The 20,224-nt window shown below is 42.7% G+C and overlaps 1 non-coding gene across 1 annotated transcript; it reads right to left on the bottom strand.

The window, feature by feature from the left end:
- Positions 1–18,819: 18,819 nt before the first annotated feature.
- Positions 18,820–18,957, bottom strand: LOC119924819. The gene has a single exon (XR_005449510.1). It is a non-coding gene; the product is annotated as a small nucleolar RNA SNORA7 (small nucleolar RNA).
- Between the last annotated feature and the right edge of the window lie 1,267 nt (positions 18,958–20,224).

Below are 20,224 nucleotides of genomic sequence, written 5' to 3'. Positions count from 1 at the left end.
CCCTACTTCCTGAGACAGCATCATTTTTATATATGACCATGGCTCCCTATAAACATGGAAAAAGCTAGGCAACAAACAAAGGGATAACTGACAAATTGGTTCTGATTCTAATGTCTAGTCAGATAGCTTCTTTCTGGGTGTGTGTGTGTGTGTGATTTTCTAATCTGGACAACAGCATGCAAAACCATTCTAGACCGGTTCACTCGGGGTAAACACTATAGTATGATAAAATGTACTAACGAGAATAGATATTTTCAGGAATGGTTTTAGAAAGGCTAAAGAGAGGGATTTGTTAATCAGTGATCGCAGCTCTGGTCTATGGATACCTGTGAAAACCCAAACTAAGATTACGTCTCATTTTGAAGCAGCAGACTTGGAAATGTTTGTAAAATTGACATGAGTAGGAGAAAAATAAATCTTGACTACCCTCCTAAAATAACCTCTCACTGATTTTATCGATTGAGCATGTGATATTGTATATGGCTTTCTTGTTATTACTATCATCTCCATTACTGGTATTTTAATTCATTTTTATTTCTTGATTTATATTCTCAAACGTACACTGTCCTTTCTGTGTTGATTCTCTTGCTCCATCTATAAGTGCGTGTGTGAATGAAGCATTCATTCATTCAATCATATTTATTGAGCGCTTACTGTGTGCAGAGCACTGTACTAAGCACTTGGGAAGTACAAATTGGCAACATATTGAGAAGGTCCCTACCCAACAGAGGGCTCAGCAAGGTATAGTGGACAGAGCACGGGCCTTGGAGTCAGAAGGTCATGGGTTCTAGTTCCACCTCTACCACTTGTCTGCTAAGTGACCTTGGGCAAGTCACTTCACTTCTCTCGGCCTCAGTTACCTCATCTGTTAAAAAGGGATTGAGACTGTGAGCCCCACTTGGGACAGGGACTGTATCCAACCCAATTTACTTGTACCCATCCCACCGCTTAGTATAGTGCTTGGCACATATTTTTTTTTCATTTTCATTTAATTGTATTTATTGAGTGCTTACTGTGTGCTGAGCATTGTACTAAGCGCTTGGGAAGGACAATTCAGCAACAAAGAGAGACCCTTTCTGCCCACAACGGGCTCACAGTCTAGAAGGGGGGAGACAGACAGAAAAACATGTAACAGGCATTATTCATTCATTTAATTGTATTTATTGAGCGCTTACTGTGTGCAGAGCACTGTACTAAGCGCTTGGGAAGGACAATTCAGCAACAAAGAGAGACCCTCCCTGCCCACAGTGGGCTCACAATTTCCAAGGGGGGAGACAGACAGCAAAACAGGCATTAGAGAAGTAGTGTGGCTCAGTGGAAAGAGCCCGGGCTTTGGAGTCAGAGGTCATGGGTTCTAATCCTGACTCTGCCAATTGTCAGCTGTGTGACCTTGGGCAAGTCGCTTAACTTCTCTGGGCCTCTGTTCCCCCATCTGCAAAATGGGGATAAAGACTGTGAGCCCCCCGTGGGACAACCCGATCATCTTGTAACCTCCCCAGCGCCTAGGACACTGCTTGGCACATAGTAAGCGATTAATAAACATTAATAAACAACAATTAATAACATAGCAAACACTTGGCAAATATCATAATAATAATAATAATTATTATTATTATTACTACTCAACCTCCAGCCCAAGGTTATTGGGAATGCTCATCTTTAGAACACAAGTTGGGAGTTCACCACTCCACTTCTCACAGACCTCCTCTTTTCGAATAAACATTTTATCAGTTGTGTAAAGTCAAATTTTGATTATGAAACTCTGAATATATTGTCCCTTCTTAAATATACGTACCTCGGTCCACTCACCATTTTTGGTTGGGGGATTTGTTTCTGATACAGTATATAAAAGGTCATTTAAGAAACGCTATTGATGATTTTGACATAATGAAGAGAAGCTAAACTTTTGAAACCATCTCCAGAATACTGCTAGGGGGTAAAATGAACAACTGGGTTTTGAATGGAAAATATCTAACCATTCATTCTAAACTTTAAGAAAAAAAAATTCAGACTCTCTCCTTGGTATAATTCTCACTTCCTTTTCGTTTGAGAACCTAAACTTGTCTTCTGGGATGGGGGAAGCAACTTGACGGTCACAAAAGGGATAATGGAGAATGGGAATATCTGAAAGAGGGTAAGAAGAGCTGACATAAAAAGATGTGTTGAGATTCAATTCGTAGCAATTGGTAAAGATTATTCCGTAGGTGGCTCAAAACTGAAGTCAGCAAAGCCTAGAGGGAGGACTTTGCCTGGAAGGAGAAGGGGAAAACAAGTGAGGGATTATTCTATCCATTTTATTGTATTGTCAACCTAATAGCCTTTTCCACAGTATCTCATGCTTCTGAAAAGTTAGGAGCAAAATGAATCCTGAATGCTGTGCCAAGTTATCTCATTTAAAGGGGATCAGTGCTTGTTGTAACTGGTTCAATAACAGCTGTATTTTTTTTCAGTTCGTCCACGAACAGAGCAGCCAAGTGTGGTACCCACTCGCAAAGTCCACCAGTGACCTTCATCGCTTTTTGGCCTCACGGAAAGTGCCTAACACATGCCAGGATGAATTATTTAGGCATTCTTTCAGGGGTGCAAGAACACTAAACATGCTGCAATAACACTACTGTTATATTCTAATGCACCCTCTGCAATCTAATGTCAGCATAGAGGAGCAGCATGGCCTAGTGGGAGGAGCACGGCTTGGGAGTCAGAGGTTGTGGGTTCTAATCCCTGTCTGGAAGCGTGGCTCAGTGGAAAGAGCCTGGGTTTGGAGTCAGAGGTCCAGGGTTTTAATCCCAGCTCTGCTACTTGTCCACTGTGTGACTTTGGGCAAGTCACTTCATTTCTCCGTGCCTCAGTTACCTCATCTTTAAAATGGGGATTAAGACTGAGAGCCTCACGTGGGACAACCTGATTATCTCGTGTCTCCCCCAGCACTTAGAACAGTGCTTGGCACATAGTAAGCGCTTAACAAATGCCATCATTATTATTATTATTGCAACCCAAGCTCAACATGTCTCTCTGATGCTTCCGAGATTGGCTTGTTTTCTTGTAGAATGTCAAAAATATCCTTTGGAAATCAGCACAAGCTGGCTAATACTCTGACTGGTGATCACGGGACTCTCCTCTGCAGCAGTGAGAGAGCAACTGCATCATTGGCAAAGCGCTTACTATGTGCCAAGCATTGGGGTTGGTAAATTTAAGAGAAGACACGTGACTTAGCGGATAGAGCACAGGCATGGGGGTCAGAATGACTTGGGTTCTAACCCCAGCCACTGGCCTGCCGTGTGACCTTGGACAAGTCACTTAATAATAATAATAATAATAATAATAATAATAATAATAATGGCATTTATTAAACTCTTACTATGTGCAAATCTCTGTTCTAAGCACTGGGGAGGTTACAAGGTGATCAGGTTGTCCCACATGGGGCTCACAGTCTTAATCCCCATTTTACAGATGAGGGAACTGAGGCCCAGAGAAGTGAAGTGACTTGCCCAAGGTCACATAGCTGACAAGTGGCGGAGCTGGGATTTGAACCCATGACCTCTGACTCCCAAGCCTGGGCTCTTTCCAACTGAGCCATGCTGCTTCTCAGTTCCTCAGCAATCTCATCTGTAAAATGGGGATTAGAATTGTGAGCCCCATGTGGGACAGGGACTTTGTACATAGCAATTTTCTTGTATCTACACTAGTGTTTAGTACAGTGGCTGGTCCATAGTAAGTGCTTAATAATAATAATAATGATAGCATTTGTTAAGTGCTTACTATGTGTAAAGCACTGTTCTAAGTGCTGAGGAGGATAAAAGATGAGCAGGTTGTCCCACGTGGAGCTCACAGTCTTAATACCCATTTTACAGATGAGGTAACCGAAGCACAGAGAAGTTAAGTGACTTGCCCAAAGTCACACAGCTGACAGTCGGCAGAGCCGGGATTTGAACCCATGACCTCTGACTCCCAAGCCCGGGCTCTTTCCACGGAGCCATGTTGCTTCTCACAAGTACCATTATTGGTATTATTATTACTATTATTATTACAACCATCTCAGACACTGTTCATGCCCCTAATGAGGCTCAACATCTAAGAGGGAAGGAGAACCAGTATTTCTTCCTTATATTAAAGAGAAGAAGTTTGGCTCAGTGGAAAAAGCCCAGGCTTGGGAGTCTGAGGTCATGGGTTTTAATCCTGCCTTCACCACTTGTCAGCTGTGTGAATTTGGGCAAGTCACTTAACTTCTCTGAGCCTCAGTTACCTCATCTGAAAATGGGGACTAAGACTGTGAGCCCCATGTGGGACAACCTGATTACCTTGTATCCCCCCAGTGTTTAGAACAGTGATTGGTGCATAGTAAGTGCTTAACAAATGCCATTATTATTATATTAAAGATGAGGAAACTGAGGCACAGAGAATTCAAATGACTTGTCCTGGGTCACCCAGCAGGTTGGACCAGAGCCCAAATCTTCTGAGTTCCAGCTTTCTAGGCTGTCACTGCTTCCTTCCTAGATAAGCGGAAGTTTAGACTTTCCCATCCACTCAGTGGGGATTCACAGCATCCTGACAACTCAGGTATTAGAGCAGATTAGCACAGAGTGCTCAATAAATGCCATCATTAGTTTGATTGATTGATTGAGGACCTGCTCTGGCCTCAATCAATCAAACAATCATTTTTATTGAGCATTTACTGTGTAGGGCTAAGAGCTTGGGAGAGTACAATACAACAGACACATTCCCTGCCCCAAACAAGCTTCCAGTCTCTCTGGGATTTGTGCTCCTCCACCAGACCACTGGGATAAAATAAAGTCTTCTGGGGTAATAATGATAATAATAATAATAATAATAATAATAATAATAATAATAATAATAATGGTATTTATTAAACGCTTACTATGTGTGAAGCACTGTTCTAAGCGCCGGGGGGGATACAAGGTGATCAGGTTGTCAATCAATCGTATTTTCAATCAATTATATTTATTGAGCACTTACTGTGTGCAGAGCACTGTACTAAGTGCTTGGAAAGTACAAGTTGGCAACATATAGAGACAGTCCCTACCCAGCAGTGGGCTCACAGTCTAAAAGGGGGAGACAGAGAACAAAACCAAACATACTAACAAAATAAAATAAATAGAATAGATATGTACAATTAAAATAAATAAATAAATAAATAGAGTAATAAATATGTACAAACATATATACATATAAACAGGTGCTGTGGGAAAGGGAAGGAGGTAAGGTGGGGGGGATGGAGAGGGGGACGAGGGGGAGAGGAAGGAAGGGGCTCAGTCTGGGAAGACCTCCTGGAGGAGGTGAGCTCTCAGTAGGGCCTTGAAGGGAGGAAGGGACTGTTGTCCCACGTGGGGCTCACAGTCTTCATCCCCATTTTACAGATGAGGGAACTGAGGCTCAGAGAAGTTAAGTGACTTGTCCAAGGTCACACAGCGGACATGTGGTGGAGTCGAGTTAAGTGACTTGCCCAAGATCACAGAGAAGACGTGGTGGTCAGAATTCGAACCCATGACCTCTGACTCCCAAGGCTGCGCTCTTTCCACTGAGCCACGCTGCTTCTCGGGTAGCTGGGGACCCAATTCAGCCTCATCTCACCAAACACTCTGGAAAAAAACAAAACTCCTAATTTGCATGAAAATGTGGGATATATCCAGTATATCCAGTACAGTGCTCCACACACAGTAAGCACTTAATAAATACAACTAAATGAACTGAACGAATGGTCTTATTGCATTGGAGGTTTAATAGATAAAGCACGGGCCTGAGTTCTAGTCCCGGCTCCACCATTTGTCTGCTGTGTGACCTTAAGTAAGCCACTTAACTTCTCCGTGTCTCAGTTGCCTCATCTGTAAAATAAGGTTTAAGACTGTGAGCCCCATGTGGGACAGGGACTGTGTCCAATGTGATTAACTTGTATCTACCCCAGTACCTAATACAGTGCTTGGCACAAAGTTAGCTTGTTACAAGTATTATAATTATTTTAATTAGTATTGGAGGACAGCGATCATGTGTTCTACTCTCTCAAGCTCATAGGAGTAATGATGATGGCATTTGTTAAGCATTTACTATGTATAGAGTACAAACTTTACTATATCTCAAGTAGAACCAAGCTAATAGGGTAGAACACGATCCCTGTCACACATGGGACTCACAGTGTTCATCCCCATTTTACAGATGGGGTGACTGAGGCAAAGAGAAGTGAAGTGACTTGCCCAAGCTCCCACAGCAGACAAGTGGCTGAGCCAGAATTAGAACCAAGGTCCTTCTGATTCCCAGGCCTGTGCTCTATTCACTGGGCCATGCTGCTTCCCTAACTAGTAGTGGGAGCCCCTCAAGGCTCAGTTCAGGGTCCTGTTCTATTCTCTATTTGATGATGATGATGATGATGACGATGATGATGATGGCATTTATTAAGTGCTTACTATGTGCAAAGCACTGGTCTAAGCACTGGGAGGATACAAGGTGATCAGATTGTCCCACATGGGGCTTACAGTCTTCACCCCCATTTTACAGATGAGGGAACTGAGGCACAGAGAAGTTAAGTGACTTGCCCAGAGTCTCACAGCTGACAAGTGGCGGAACTCGGATTTGAACCCATGACCTCTGACTCCAAAGCCCGTGCTCTTTCCATTGAGCTACACTGCTTCTCCCACCTTGACCACTGCATTAGCCTCCTTGCTGACCTCCCTGCCTCCTGTCTCTCCCCTATCTGTAATTTATTTCAATGTATGTCTCCCTCTGTAGATTGTAAGTTATTTGTGGGCAAGGATTGTGTTTCCCAACTCTATATTTTCCATAGTCCTTATTACAGTGCTCTGCGTACAGTGAGTGCTCAATAAATATCACTGATTGCAGAGCACTGTACTAAGACTGAGCAGAAACACACAGGTGGGGAATAGACATGGTCCCAGTCTATCATCATCATCATCAATCGTATTTATTGAGCGCTTACTGTGTGCAGAGCACTGTACTAAGCGCTTGGGAAATACAACTTGGCAACATATAGAGACAGTCCCTACCCAGCAGTGGGCTCACAGTCTAAAAGGGGGAGACAGAGAACAAAACCAAACATACTAACAAAATAAAATCAATAGAATAGATATGTACAAGGAAAATAAATAAATAAATAAATAGAGTAATAAATATGTACAAACATATATACATATAAACAGGTGCTGTGGGGAAGGGAAGGAGGTAAGATGCGGGGGTGGAGAGGGGGACGAGGGGGAGAGGAAGGAAGGGGCTCAGTCTGGGAAGGCCTCCTGGAGGAGGTGAGCTCTCAGTAGGGCCTTGAAATAATAATGGCATTTGTTAAGCGCTTACTATGTGCAAAGCACTGGTCTAAGCACCGGGGAGGATATAAGGTGATCAGGTTGTCCCACGTGAGGCTCACAGTCTTTGTCCCCCTTTTACAGATGAGGTAACTGAGGCACAGAGAAGTTAAGTGACTTGCCTAAAGTCACACAGCTGACACTTGGCAGAGTGGGGATTCGAACCCATGACCTCTGCCTCCCAAGCCCGTGCTCTTTCCACTGAGCCACACTGCTTCTCTAAGAGGGATCACAATAATAAAAATAATAATAACAATGGTGGTATTTGTTAAGCGCTTACAGTGTGCCAGGCATTGGACCAAGCGTTGTCAGGGAATACAAGCAAACCAGGTTGGACATATTCCCTGTCCCAATTTAGGGCTCACAGTCTTAATCTCCATTTTACAGATGAGGGAGCTGAGACATAGAGGAAGTGAAATGACTTGCCCAGGGTCATACAGCAGACAAGGGGAGGAGGCGGGATTAGAACCCATGACCTTTTGACTCCCCAGGCCCGTGCCCTATCCACTAGGCCATGCCACTTCTCTACAGTCCTTCACTTACAACAGGCATTCAGATACTACTGATGATGGTGCTCTTCATGCTTGGAGGGCTACCATCAGTACTCTCCTTTCCAAATGAAATGATCATCAAAATGCCATCAGACCATTTTAACATTACAGAATTTGCTGTGGTGGCAGTGGAAGTGTTGAATATTCTTGAATCCCTTCAACATGGCAGAATAACAGAGAGGCTACTTCTATATTTGAAGACCTTAAATTCCAAGGCAGAAGCTTGCAGATGCATAGCAGACAGGTGTTATAACCAAAAGAGGAAGGAAAAGAAGCATGTAAAGTGCATTAGTTTATAATGTACCCATATGATGCATGTATTTATGAGTTTTGCCTTTTGGGGCACCCATGTTGTATGAAACATTAACTGTGAGCCCACTGTTGGGTAGGGACTGTCTCTATATGTTTCCAACTTGTACTTCCCAAGCGCTTAGTACAGTGCTCTGCACATAGTAAGCGCTCAATAAATACGATTGATTGATTGATTAACACTTAATATAGTGCCTGGAACATAGTAAGCACTTTAAAAATATGTCTATTATTATTATTATCATTAAATTGGGTCCAAACTCTTTGGGCTTTCTTTGAGACAAATTTGTCAATGGACAGCATGGCTCAATGGAAAGAGCACGGGCTTTAGAATCAGAGATCATAGGTTCGAATCCCAGCTCCGCCACATGTCTGCTGTGTGACCTTAGGTAACTCACTTAACTTCTCTGAGCCTCAGTTACCTCTTCTGTAAAATGGGGGTTAAGACTGTGAGCCCCACATGGGACAACAACATTACCTTGTTTCCCCTCCTCAACACTTAGAACAGTGCTTTGCACATAGTAAGCGTTTAACAAATGCCTTCATTATTATTATTATTATAATAAGCACCTGGGAGAGTACAATACTACAGAATTGGCTTACGGGCTAGAGAGGGAGGTGGGCATTAACATGAACAAATCAGTAATTCACATTATATAATTTAAAGATATGTACATAAATGCTGTGAGTTTGAGGTTGGGGTGAACAGCAAATGTTCAAAGGTCACAGATCCAAATGCATAAATGGTACAGTAGATGATGAACTCACTGTGGGCAGGGCATGTGTCTGTTCTTATATTGTACTCTCCCAAGTGCTTAGTACAGTGCCCTGCAGTAAGCACTCAATAAGTACAATTGAATGAATGAATGAACAAGAGTGAGCTGGGGAAAAGAGGGCTAAATTGGGGATGCTCAATCCTAGCACCATGAGGGTTCAGTTGGTTGGAGTCCCAACTTCAGAATGTCAAAAGCAATGAAAATTTATCTGCAACTGATTCCATATGACTTTTTTTTTTCAATCGTATTTATTGAACACTTACTGTGTGCAGAGCACTGTACTAAGCGCTTGGGAAGTACAAATTGGCAACATATAAAGACAGTCCCTACCCAACAGTGGGCTCACAGTCTAAAAGGGAAGGGACTTTTCACAATAAATTGAGAAAGAAGCAGAAAAAGAATTAATCACTGGGGAGTTGATACTGTTATTAAAACATGAAGACAAATCCAAAGAATTTTGTAACCCACTTCAAAACACAAATATTTTTTCTGAGTTGCATCTCCTATCAGAAGGCTCACACTTCTCTAGAGAAATACCGCTGTCCATGGAGCCAAGACTTTAAATATGCAAACCCCTTCGTTCCTAATGAAATCAAATTACAAATGAGGAGAGATATTTCTATACAATTCCTCTTAGTGAATTGCCTAGTCATGTTTGTTATTTTGTTTTTACTATGGTATTTGTTAAGCGCTTAGTACAGTGCTCTGCACACAGTAAGTGCTCAATAAATATGATTGAACGAATGAATGTGCTAGACAGTATGTAAAAGCTTCCATGCATATTATTTGCTGTGTATTTGTCACAGTATTTCTAAATATTTTTAAAAGTGTCCCTGATCCTTTAATTCAAAGGTAGAGAGAAACGGAAGCAAAGGTCAAGGTTTAGATATCAAAAATGAGTAAAAACGCATCGCTTTGGGTAAAATGCTGTGAAATCAGCTGTCAAAGTCCACTTTCTCCTAGCTGCCACATTGCAAGAGCGTGAAGAGAACTGAAGTAGCTGCTGATGGTTGTCTTAGATTCCAATGCACCTAATCATTTTCACAATACTGCATTTTTTCATCACTGCAGGAGTTGACAGGTTTTTTTGACAATTCTGGGAAATGCTTTCAGTTGGTCTCTTTGGAGAATTATGAATGTCTCACCGAGCGCCACAGTAAATGCAGTCAGTTTGTTTTCCACAGATACAGGTGCCAGTTTTTTAGATGCTTGGCGACTTTTTCTTGGAAGACAGCAGTGTGGTGAATGGTCTTGGTGACTGCAAATCGCATCCATTAGTTAATCAGTAGTATTTACTGAGCACTCTGCAAGGAGCCCAGTAGTAAGCACTGGGGAAAGAACAGTAGAATTAGAATTGAGAAGCAGCGTGGCTCAGTGGAAAGAGCCCGGGCTTTGGAGTCAGAGATCATGGGTTCAAATCCCAGCTCCACCAATTGTCAGCTTTATGACTTTGGGCAAGTCACTTCACTTCTCTGGGCCTCAGTTACCTTGTCTGTAAAATGGGGATTAAGACTATGAGCTCCCCGTGGGACAACTTGATCACCATGTAACCTCCCCAGAACTTTGAACAGTGCTTTGTGCATAGTAAGTGCCTAACAAATGCCATCGTTATTATTATTATTATTAGCAGATTGTCATCAAGAAGTTTACAAATTAGGGAGCAAAGATAGGCATTAAAATTAATTAGGGGATAGCTTCACCATTCTTAATTGTTCTTCACCCTGAATCTCTCTAAGACCAGATGCTCAGAGTGGTAAGCAAAGTGCGATGGCCACAGCAAGCCCATGCTTTTTTTCATTTGTTTATTTTGTTTTTACTATGGTATTTGTTAAGCGCTTACTATGTGCCAGGCACTGTAGTAAGTGCTGGGGTACATATGAGCTTATCAGTTTAAAAATTTATAGGTGAATGTTGTTGGCAGGAAGGGGTGGGGTGATTCCCGAAGTGCAAAGGTGACGCAGGAATGGAGAAATAGTTTGGAGAAATTTAGTCGACTTTTGAAGGTGGGAAGAGTGTTGGCCTGTCTGTTGTGAGAGGGAAGAAGTTCCAGATAGGAGGGAGGGCATGAGGGATAGACTGATGGCAAAAGAAATGAGAGCGTGGACAGTGAGCAGGTTGGCATTAGAGACTTTGGAGTATGCATGCAAATTATAATGAAAAATAATTTCAGTTAAAAGGCTAAAACTACTCTTCGGGTTTTCGTAATTGTACCTGAATTTTTCCCAGGCAAGTGCCACGTGTTTTCCTCATAGAATAGTACATTGACATCATGGCTAGATGGGCAGAAGTTGAAAAAATTGTCTTTCCTCATCAACCAATTAGAATTATTTATTGTGTGAGTGCTTACTGTGTGTGGAACACTGTACTGAGCACTTGGGAGAGTCAACGGTTAGAACAGTGCTTTGCACATAGTAAGCGCTTAACAAATGCCAACATTATTATTACATTGCGACAGAGTTGGCAGACATGACCACTGCTCTGAAGGAGTTTGCATTTAACTGCTTGGGTTGGAGACTGAGAGTGCCTGTGGTTGGCAAATTGTGCCTGGTAAAGGAGAAAGTATTAGGGAAAGACGAATATATGGGGACGGACTCTGCCATTTCAATCCCGAAGGATAGCTTCACCATTCTTAATTGTTCTTCACCCTGAGTCTCTCTAAGACCAGATTCTTAGGGAGGTAATTAAAGTGCAATGGCCACAGCAAGCCCTTGTATTATTTTATTTTATTTTTTTGTTTTTACTATGGTATTTGTTTAGCGCTTACTATGTTCCAGGCACTGTGCTTACTACAGTGCTCTGCATACAGTAAGCACTCAATAAATGCAATTGAATGAATGAATGAATAGTAAGTGCTGGGGTAGATATGAGCTTATCAGTTTGGACACAGTCCCTGTCCCACATGGGGTTCACAGTCTTCATCCTGGGTTCACAGTCTTCACCCCCCTTTTACAGATGTGAAAACTGAGGCCCAGAGAAGTTAAGTGACTTGCTCAAGGTCACCCAGCAAAGTGGTGGAGTAAGTGTCCTTCTGACGTCCATGCCTGTGCTCTATCTTCTAGACCATGATGTTGTAAAGGAGTGGGTGGTAGGCTGAAGTGCAGCCGTAGAAAGCCAGAGTTACTCAAAATGATGTACCTTGGTGGACGAAATGATAGCAGGGTATTTACCCTGGATCCTCCACACCATAGTTAGCAAAATTGGGATCGGTGAGGGAAGTCCATAAGTGATATTCTGAAAATAGTGCTTGGCACATAGTAAGCACTGAACAAAACCATATTTATTAAATAGGACCATCCAAGTCCTAAAGGGAAAAGAATCATTAACAATAACACACATCAGTTTTCTGGAGAAAGAAAATATAATGGCGAAGCAGCGTGGCTCAGTGGAAAGAGTGTGGGCTTTGGAGTCAGAGTTCATGGGTTCAAATCCTGGCTCCGCCAATTGTCAGCTGTGTGACTTTAGGCAAGTCACTTAACTTCTCTGTGCCTCAGTTACCTTATCTGTAAAATGGGGATTAAGACTGTGAGCCCCCCGTGGGACAATCTGATCACCTTGTAACCTCCCCTGCGCTTAGAACAGTGCTTTGCACATAGTAAACACTTAATAAATGCCACCATTATTATTATAATGTAAGTTAGATTATACTGTAAATCTGAATAAACACTGAACCATTTCACACCGCTGAAATTTTTCCCCACTTTGAATTGAATTCAACTGAACAGGTGTTGGAGTTTCCTATCGGGAATGTCGGATGAACCTCGTTACTGAGAGTTTGGGTTTGACAATCTGCTGGAAGGAATTGATTTCAGTGCTAGTGGTTTGGGCAGTGCCATTGGCATTCTCATCATATTTCCCCCAGACAGAAATGGACGTTTGGTGTGCTTGTCTTGGTAGTTTATTCCCATTAGTGGGAAAGAGGACTCAATTTAGGATTTGCTGTCTGTAGGTTTGGTAGTCCATCTTTCCAATGTCTCAATTTTGGCTAATGAAACAAAGCCTTAGACGATGTTCCATTTTAGCTGAATTCTGGGGTTCGTTTTATGAGGACAGATGGGCAGGACACACTGCTATCGAAAAGGAGAGGTTCTTTGGAGCTAAGGTTTCTTAAGGAATAATAAGAATAATAATAATGGCATTTATTAAGCATTTACTATGTGTAAAGCACTGTTCTAAGCACTGGGGGCATTACAAAGTGGTCAGGCTGTCCCACAGGGGGCTTACAGTCTTAATCCCCATTTTACAGATGAGGGAACTGAGGCACAGAGAAGTTAAGTGATTTGCCCAAAATCACACAGCTGACAATTGGTGGAGTCGGAATTTGAACCCATGACCTCTGACTCCAAAGCCCTTGCTCTTTCCACTGAGCCACGCTGCTTCTCTAATAAGAGAAGAGAATAAGAGATGAGGAGGAAAAAGAGGAAATAATACTAGGCACTGCAAATCTAAAACATGACAACAGACACAACAGGGAATAACTTTATGTGTGCATAATGAGGGCAGGATTGTGGAGCCCACCTTAGTGTTTACAGCCACACACACATCAGGTGAATTTCACCATTGGTGGTGTCTCCTCTGAAAACAGTTAATAACTATATTCAATCAGTCAATCAATAAATGGTATTTATTGAGCTTTTAGTTTGTGCAAAGCACTGTACCATGGGCTTGGGAGGGCATAGTACAACCACATTGTTAGACACGTTCCCTGCCCGTGATATTTCCTGATCCTCATGACCCAACAGGTCATAGAGGATCAGTGATGTCAATTAAGCAAAATGCCATTTGCTGGCTTCTGATAAGATTGTGTCTTTAACAATGAACGGATGAACTCAAGGCTCTCATCTACATTGTAGCACCATTCTCATTGGTTTTCTTTTTCCCATGTTGAAATTCAGTAAAGAAGAAGATTTATATCCTTTAGGTCAGTCTTTCTCCCAAAATGTAGAAGAGAAAGAATTACAGCTTTGGTATTTCCTCAGATTTCTGTGCATCCTTACGTGTTCTGTATCAGCCTGAGCCAGGTATGCGAGGCATACACTAACTCTTGAGATTTTCTAAATAGAAATAGCCTCCTTTGTTTTTAAAAGTATAATATTAATGACACGGTAAATGGGAACATACATTCGTAATTTTGGAATATTATGCTTTTACAGTAGCTCACTCGGTTGCTTTTCAATCTCTCATCTCCTCCCTTAATTTTCCTTCCTACTGCATCTGCCCCTTACAGTCAAGTGCTAATTCCCCACAGCCCTTAGATAAATCTCTTTATACATCATTGCTTCACCTGCCTATAATTCAATGTCTACCTCTCCTGCTAGATTGTAAACTTCTTGAGGACAGGGATTGTGTCTGATGACTCAATTGTACTCTCCCAAGTGCTTAGTACAATGCTCTCTGTTCACTCAATACCACTGGAACTACAGTATTCATTCATTCATTCAACTGTATTTATTGAGCACTTACTGTGTGCAGAACACTGGACTAAGCACTTGGAAAGTGCAATTCGGCAACAAACGAAGACAATCCCCACCCAACAATGGGCTCACAGTCAAGAAGGGGGGAGATAGACAAGAAAACAGAGCAAAACAAAGAGACAGACATCAATAGCATCAGTATAAATAGAATTATAGATATATACACATCGTTGATAAAAGAAATAGAATAAAAATATGTACATATATACACAAGTGCTGTGGGGTGGGGAGAAAGGTAGAGCAGAGGGAAGGAGTTAGGGTGATGGGGAGTGGAGGAGGAGCAGAGGAAAAGGGGGGCTCAGTCTGGGAAGTACCCAGTACCCAGAGGCTGTCTCAACTGTTACCTTCTGAAAATAATAATAATAATAATAATAATAATAATAATAATAATAATGGCATTTATTAAGTGCTTACTATGTGCAAAGCACTGTTCTAAGCGCTGGGGAGTTTACAAGGTAATCAGGTTGTCCCATGGGGGGTTCACAGTCTTAATCCCCATTTTACAGATGAGGGAACTGAGGCCCAGAGAAGTGAAGTGACTTGCCCAAAGTCACACAGCTGACAATTGGCAGAGCCTGGATTTGAACCCATGAACTCTGACTCCAAAGCCCGTGTTCTTTCCAGTGAGCCATGCTGCTTCTCCAAGCAGTGTGTAACTTCATCTGTAACTTCATCTGGGGAGGAAAAAAATCTTACTATTTAATGCATTTGGCAACATTAAAACAATAGGGCCGGGCAAGAAATAAAGAAGTCAAGTAAACCATGTCGGGAGAGAAGACACCTCTGCATTGGAATTTGACTAAACACCTGAATTTGAGAGAGTTTTAAAAGTAAACATTGAAGGTTCTTTTGTAATCATAAATATAAGTCCTGGAATTTCTGTCCATTATTCTGGAAAATATTTTCCCCTCAGCAGGACAATACCCCTGACTTCTAGGATGCCTAATGGTAAGTAAAGATATCCATGACGTGAACATCAAGACAATTGCAGTTGCAGTTGTGCTCCTTCCAGACGGCTTATCTAAATAAATTCCAATCCCCCAGAATCTGTAAGATCACATCGCAGGGCACAATTGTTAACCGCCATGAAGGAGAAATTCCCTTCCTTCCCTTTTATTTCTCTACTGCCTTCACTGCAAGCCTGAGGCAGAATGCAGACAATGATAAGTAATTTTTCTATTGGGGAGTAATATATTAAGTTTAAAAATTGCTGAGATATGTTGACTTGAGGTTCTTTATGGACAAAGTGTATCTGTAGTTAATCGCAATAGAAGTATAGCTGTGTAAGACAAAAGAGAACTTAGAGGAGATATGTATATATTGGTATATTATATAGATCTATCTATGTACATAGATCTATATACATATATATATATATATATATATATATAGGTATATATCCCTATATATTAACCAAATCTGATCTTGTTATCTTGATCTACCCCAGCGTTTATTACAGTGCTTGGAATATTCAAGCACTTGCCAAATGCCACAGGCACTATTATGAAATATTTATAATAGTATTTTGTTTTAAACTGAGGCTCTGACCTCCAGGATATATATTACTCTGAGGCAGTAAACTCATAGCCAGAAAATATCCTTAGTACTTGGATGTGTTATAGCATTCACACTCATCATGCATTTCCATTAATGGAAAAGAAAACATTTTGCTGTTATTTTTCTTATTTGATATAGACCCCCTCTTGAATTATCTTTATTCCTGAATTATAAATATTTACTTGAGACAAAGATAGTTTCACCTTGATAGACACTCACTAGCACAACAAGGATTTATCCTAATATGCAAAAGGGTTCGTCGAATGTGACAGTTGAAAATAATGATAATAATGGCGGTATTTGTTAAGTGCTTACTATGTGCCAAGCACTTTTCTAAGCACTGGGGTGGATACAAGGTAATCAGGTTGTCCCACATGGGGCTCACAGTCTTAATCCCCATTTTACAGATGAGGTTACTGAGGTACAGAGCAGTTAAGTGGCTTGCCCAAAGTCCAACAGTGATAAGTGGTGGAGCTGGGATTAGAACCCACGACCTCTGAGTCCCAAGCCCCTGCTCTTTCCACTACGTCACGCTTCGTGGACAAATAGAAGCAGTGTGGCTCAGTGGAAAGAGCCTGGGCTTTGGAGTCAGAGGTCATGGGTTCAAATCCCGGTTCTGCCACATGTCTGCTGTGTGACCTTGGGCAAGTCACTTAACTTCCCTGAGCCTCAGTTACCTCATCTGTAAAATGGGGATTAAGACTGTGAGCCCCACATGGGACAATCTGATCACCTTGTATCCCCCCCAGTGCTTAGAACAGTGCTTTGCACATAGTAAGTGCTTAACAAATGCCATCATCATCATCATCATGCTGCTTCTCAGTCCTTCCAGAGAGTTTATCTAAATAAATTCCAATCCTGCAAAATCTGTAAAATCACATTCCAGGGTGCCTCCACCCACCGTAAAATTCACCTCTGAGTGAGCGTATGACTGAAAAGATCCATGGAAGAACAATCCACAGCAGAGACCACACCACACATACACAAATTAATCAATCAATCAATCAATCATATTTATTGAGCACTTACTGTGTGCAGAGCACTGTAATAAGTGCTTGGGAAGTACAAGTTGGCAACATATAGAGACAGTCCCTACCCAACAGTGGGCTCACAGTCTAGAAGGGGGAGGCGGAGAACAAAACCAAACATATTAACAAAATAAAATAAATAGAATAGATATGTACAAGTAAAATAAATAAATAAATAAATAAATAGAGTAATAAACATGTACAAACATATATACATATATACTGGTGCTGTGGGGAAGGGAAGGAGGTAAGATGGGGGGATGGAGAGGGGGACGAGGGGGAGAGGAAGGAAGGGGCTCAGTCTGGGAAGGCCTCCTGGAGGAGGTGAACTCTCAGTAGTGCTTTGAAGGGAGGAAGAGAGCTAGCTTGGTGGATGGGCAGAGGGAGGGCATTCCAGGCCTGGGGGATGACGTGGGCTGGGGGTCGATGGCGGGACAGGCGAGAGCGAGGCACGGTGAGGAGATTAGCAGCAGAGCAGTGGAGGGTGTGGGCTGGGCTGGAGAAGGTGAGAAGGGAGGTGAGGTAGGAGGGGGCGAGGTGATGGGCAGCCTTGAAGCCGGGGGTGAGGAGTTTCTGCCTGATGTGCAGATTGATTGATAGCCACTGGAGATTTTTGAGGAGTGGAGTAACATGCCCAGAGCGTTTCTGGACAAAGACAATCCGGGCAGCAGCATGAAGTATGGATTGAAGTGGGGAGAGACACGAGGATGGGAGATCAGAGAGGAGGCTTATGCAGTAGTCCAGACGGGTTAAGATGAGAGCTTGAATGAACAGGGTAGTGGTTTGGATGGAGACGAAGGGGCGGATCTTGGCAATGTTGCGGGGCTGAGACCGGCAGGTTTTGGTGACGGCTGGGATGTGAGGGGTGAATGAGAGAGCAGAGTCAAGGATGACATCAAGGTTGTGGGCTTGTGAGACGGGAAGAATGGTAGTGCCATCAACAGAGATGGGAAAGTCAGGGAGAGGGCAGGGTTTGGGAAGGAAGACAAGGAGTTCAGTCTTAGACATGTTGAGTTTTAGGTGGCAGGCAGACATCCAGATGGAGATGTCCCGAAGGCAGGAGGGGATGCGAGCCTACAGGGAGGGGGAGAGAGCAGGGGCAGAGATGTAGATCTGGGTGTCATCAGCGTAGAAATGATAGTTGAAGCCGTGGGAGCGAATGAGGTCACCAAGGGAGTGAGTGTAGATCGAGAACAGAAGGGGACCAAGAGCTGAACCTTGGGGAACCCAGGAGGGGGAGGAGGAGCCTGCAAAAGAGACTGAGAATGAAGAACCAGAGAGATAAGAGGAGAACCAGGAGAGGATGGAGTCTGTGAAGCCAAGGTTGGATAGTGTGTTGAGGAGAAGGGGGTGGTCCACAGTGTCGAAGGCAGCTGAGAGGTCGAGGAGGATTAGGATAGAGTAGGAGCCGTTGGATTTGGCAAGCAGGAGGTCATTGGTGACCTTTGAGACACAAAGACACTTCTTCCTGTGTTGTCACATTAGTTGTTGACTGGGACTGGTGATCTTTTCTTTTCACCAAGAAGGGACAACCATCAGTCAGTCAACCATATTTATTAACAGCTTACTGTGTTTTGTCTTGTCTTACACTGTCGAGTCATCTCCAACCCGTAGCAACGTCATGGACACATCTCTCCAAGAAGGCCTACTTCCATCTGCAATTGTTCTGGTAGGAGATCCATAGAGTTTTCTTGGTGAAAAATGCAGAAGTGGTTTCCCATTGCCTCCTTCCACGTGGTGAGCTCGAGTCTCCACCCTCGACTCTCTCCCATGCCACTGTTGCCCAGCACAGGTGAGTTTTGACTTGTAGCAGATTGCCTTCCACTCACTAGCCACTGCCCAAGCTAGGAATGGAATGGACAGGCCTCTGCTTGACTCTCCCTCCCATAGCCGAGACTGGTAGAGGACTGGAAACTCTCCAGGTGTGATCCTGAGATGGGGTTTTCTGTGTAGAGAACACTATTTTAAGAGCTTGGAAGAGTAATAGTAACTACGGTACTTGTTCTCTTCACATACTACTAGAAAAGATGGGAAATTCAACGAAAGGGCAGGAGGAGGGAGGGACTGGAGAGGAGTGGAGGAGATTTTAGGGAGATCACACCATTTTTTCATTAAAGTACTTGGCCAGGATATTAAAGACAAGAGATAGCGGGTGGGAGGACAGGGGTGTTGAGAAGGGAGATAAATAATAATAATAATAACAATAATAATAATAATGGCATTTGTTAAGCACTTACTATGTATGTGTAAAGCAAAAAGATAAAGATGTGAAACAGCTGACAAGACCAGTAGGTGTGGAGAAATAATGTTGCCAGGCAGAGTTGAAGTAGGCAAGGATAACAATAATAATAATGACGACATTTAAGTGCTTACTATATGCAAAGCACTGTTCAAAGTGCTGGGGGGGATACAAGGTGATCAGGTTGTCCCACTTGGGTCTCACAGTCTTAATCACTATTTTACCGATGAAGTAACTGAGGCACAGAGAAGTGAAGTGACTTGCCCAAAGTCACACAGTTGACAATTGGCAGAGCCGGGAGTAGAACCCATGGCCTCCGACTCCCAAGCCCGTGCTCTTTCCATTGAGCCATGCTGCTTCTTCTGTGTAGGCCTGATATCTGGATTTCCATTATGCACAAGAGAAAAGGAAGTGGCCTGAGGAGGTGAAGGTTAGTGGTAAGAGATCAAAGAAGGGATAGGGGAGCGGATGAGTTGAATTAAGTAGAGAAGGTGGTGTTGAAAGTGTGTCAAATTGATCATCAAGGGAAGGTAGTTTGGGCATGGAGACTAAATGGGGCAGGAAGACTTGAGAAAATCGGTGTGGGTCAAAAGATGGGAGGTCTCTGTCAGGGAGCAAGACAGGTAATCCCATCTCCACCACTTGCCTGTTATGCAACTATGGATAACTCACTCACCTTCTCTGCACCTCAGTTTCCTTATTCATAAAATTAGAGTTCAATATCTCTTCTCTTTCCTCCTTTAAAACACTCACTAATAATAATAATTTTGGTATTTGTTAAGCACTTACTACGTGCAAAGCACTCTTCTAAGCACTGAGGAGGATACAAGATGATCAGGTTGTCCCATGTGGGGCTCACAATCTTAATCCCCATTTTACAGATGAGGTAACTGAGGCGCAGAGAAGTGAAGTGACTTGCCCAAAGTCACACAGATGACAAGTGGTGGAACCGGGATTTGAACCCATGA

This window comes from Tachyglossus aculeatus, chromosome 2 (genome assembly GCF_015852505.1).
Source record: "Tachyglossus aculeatus isolate mTacAcu1 chromosome 2, mTacAcu1.pri, whole genome shotgun sequence".
NCBI classification, from domain to species: domain Eukaryota; kingdom Metazoa; phylum Chordata; class Mammalia; order Monotremata; family Tachyglossidae; genus Tachyglossus; species Tachyglossus aculeatus.
The sequence above is the reverse complement of the archived record's forward strand: the minus strand, read 5'-3'. Positions and strand labels throughout refer to the sequence as shown.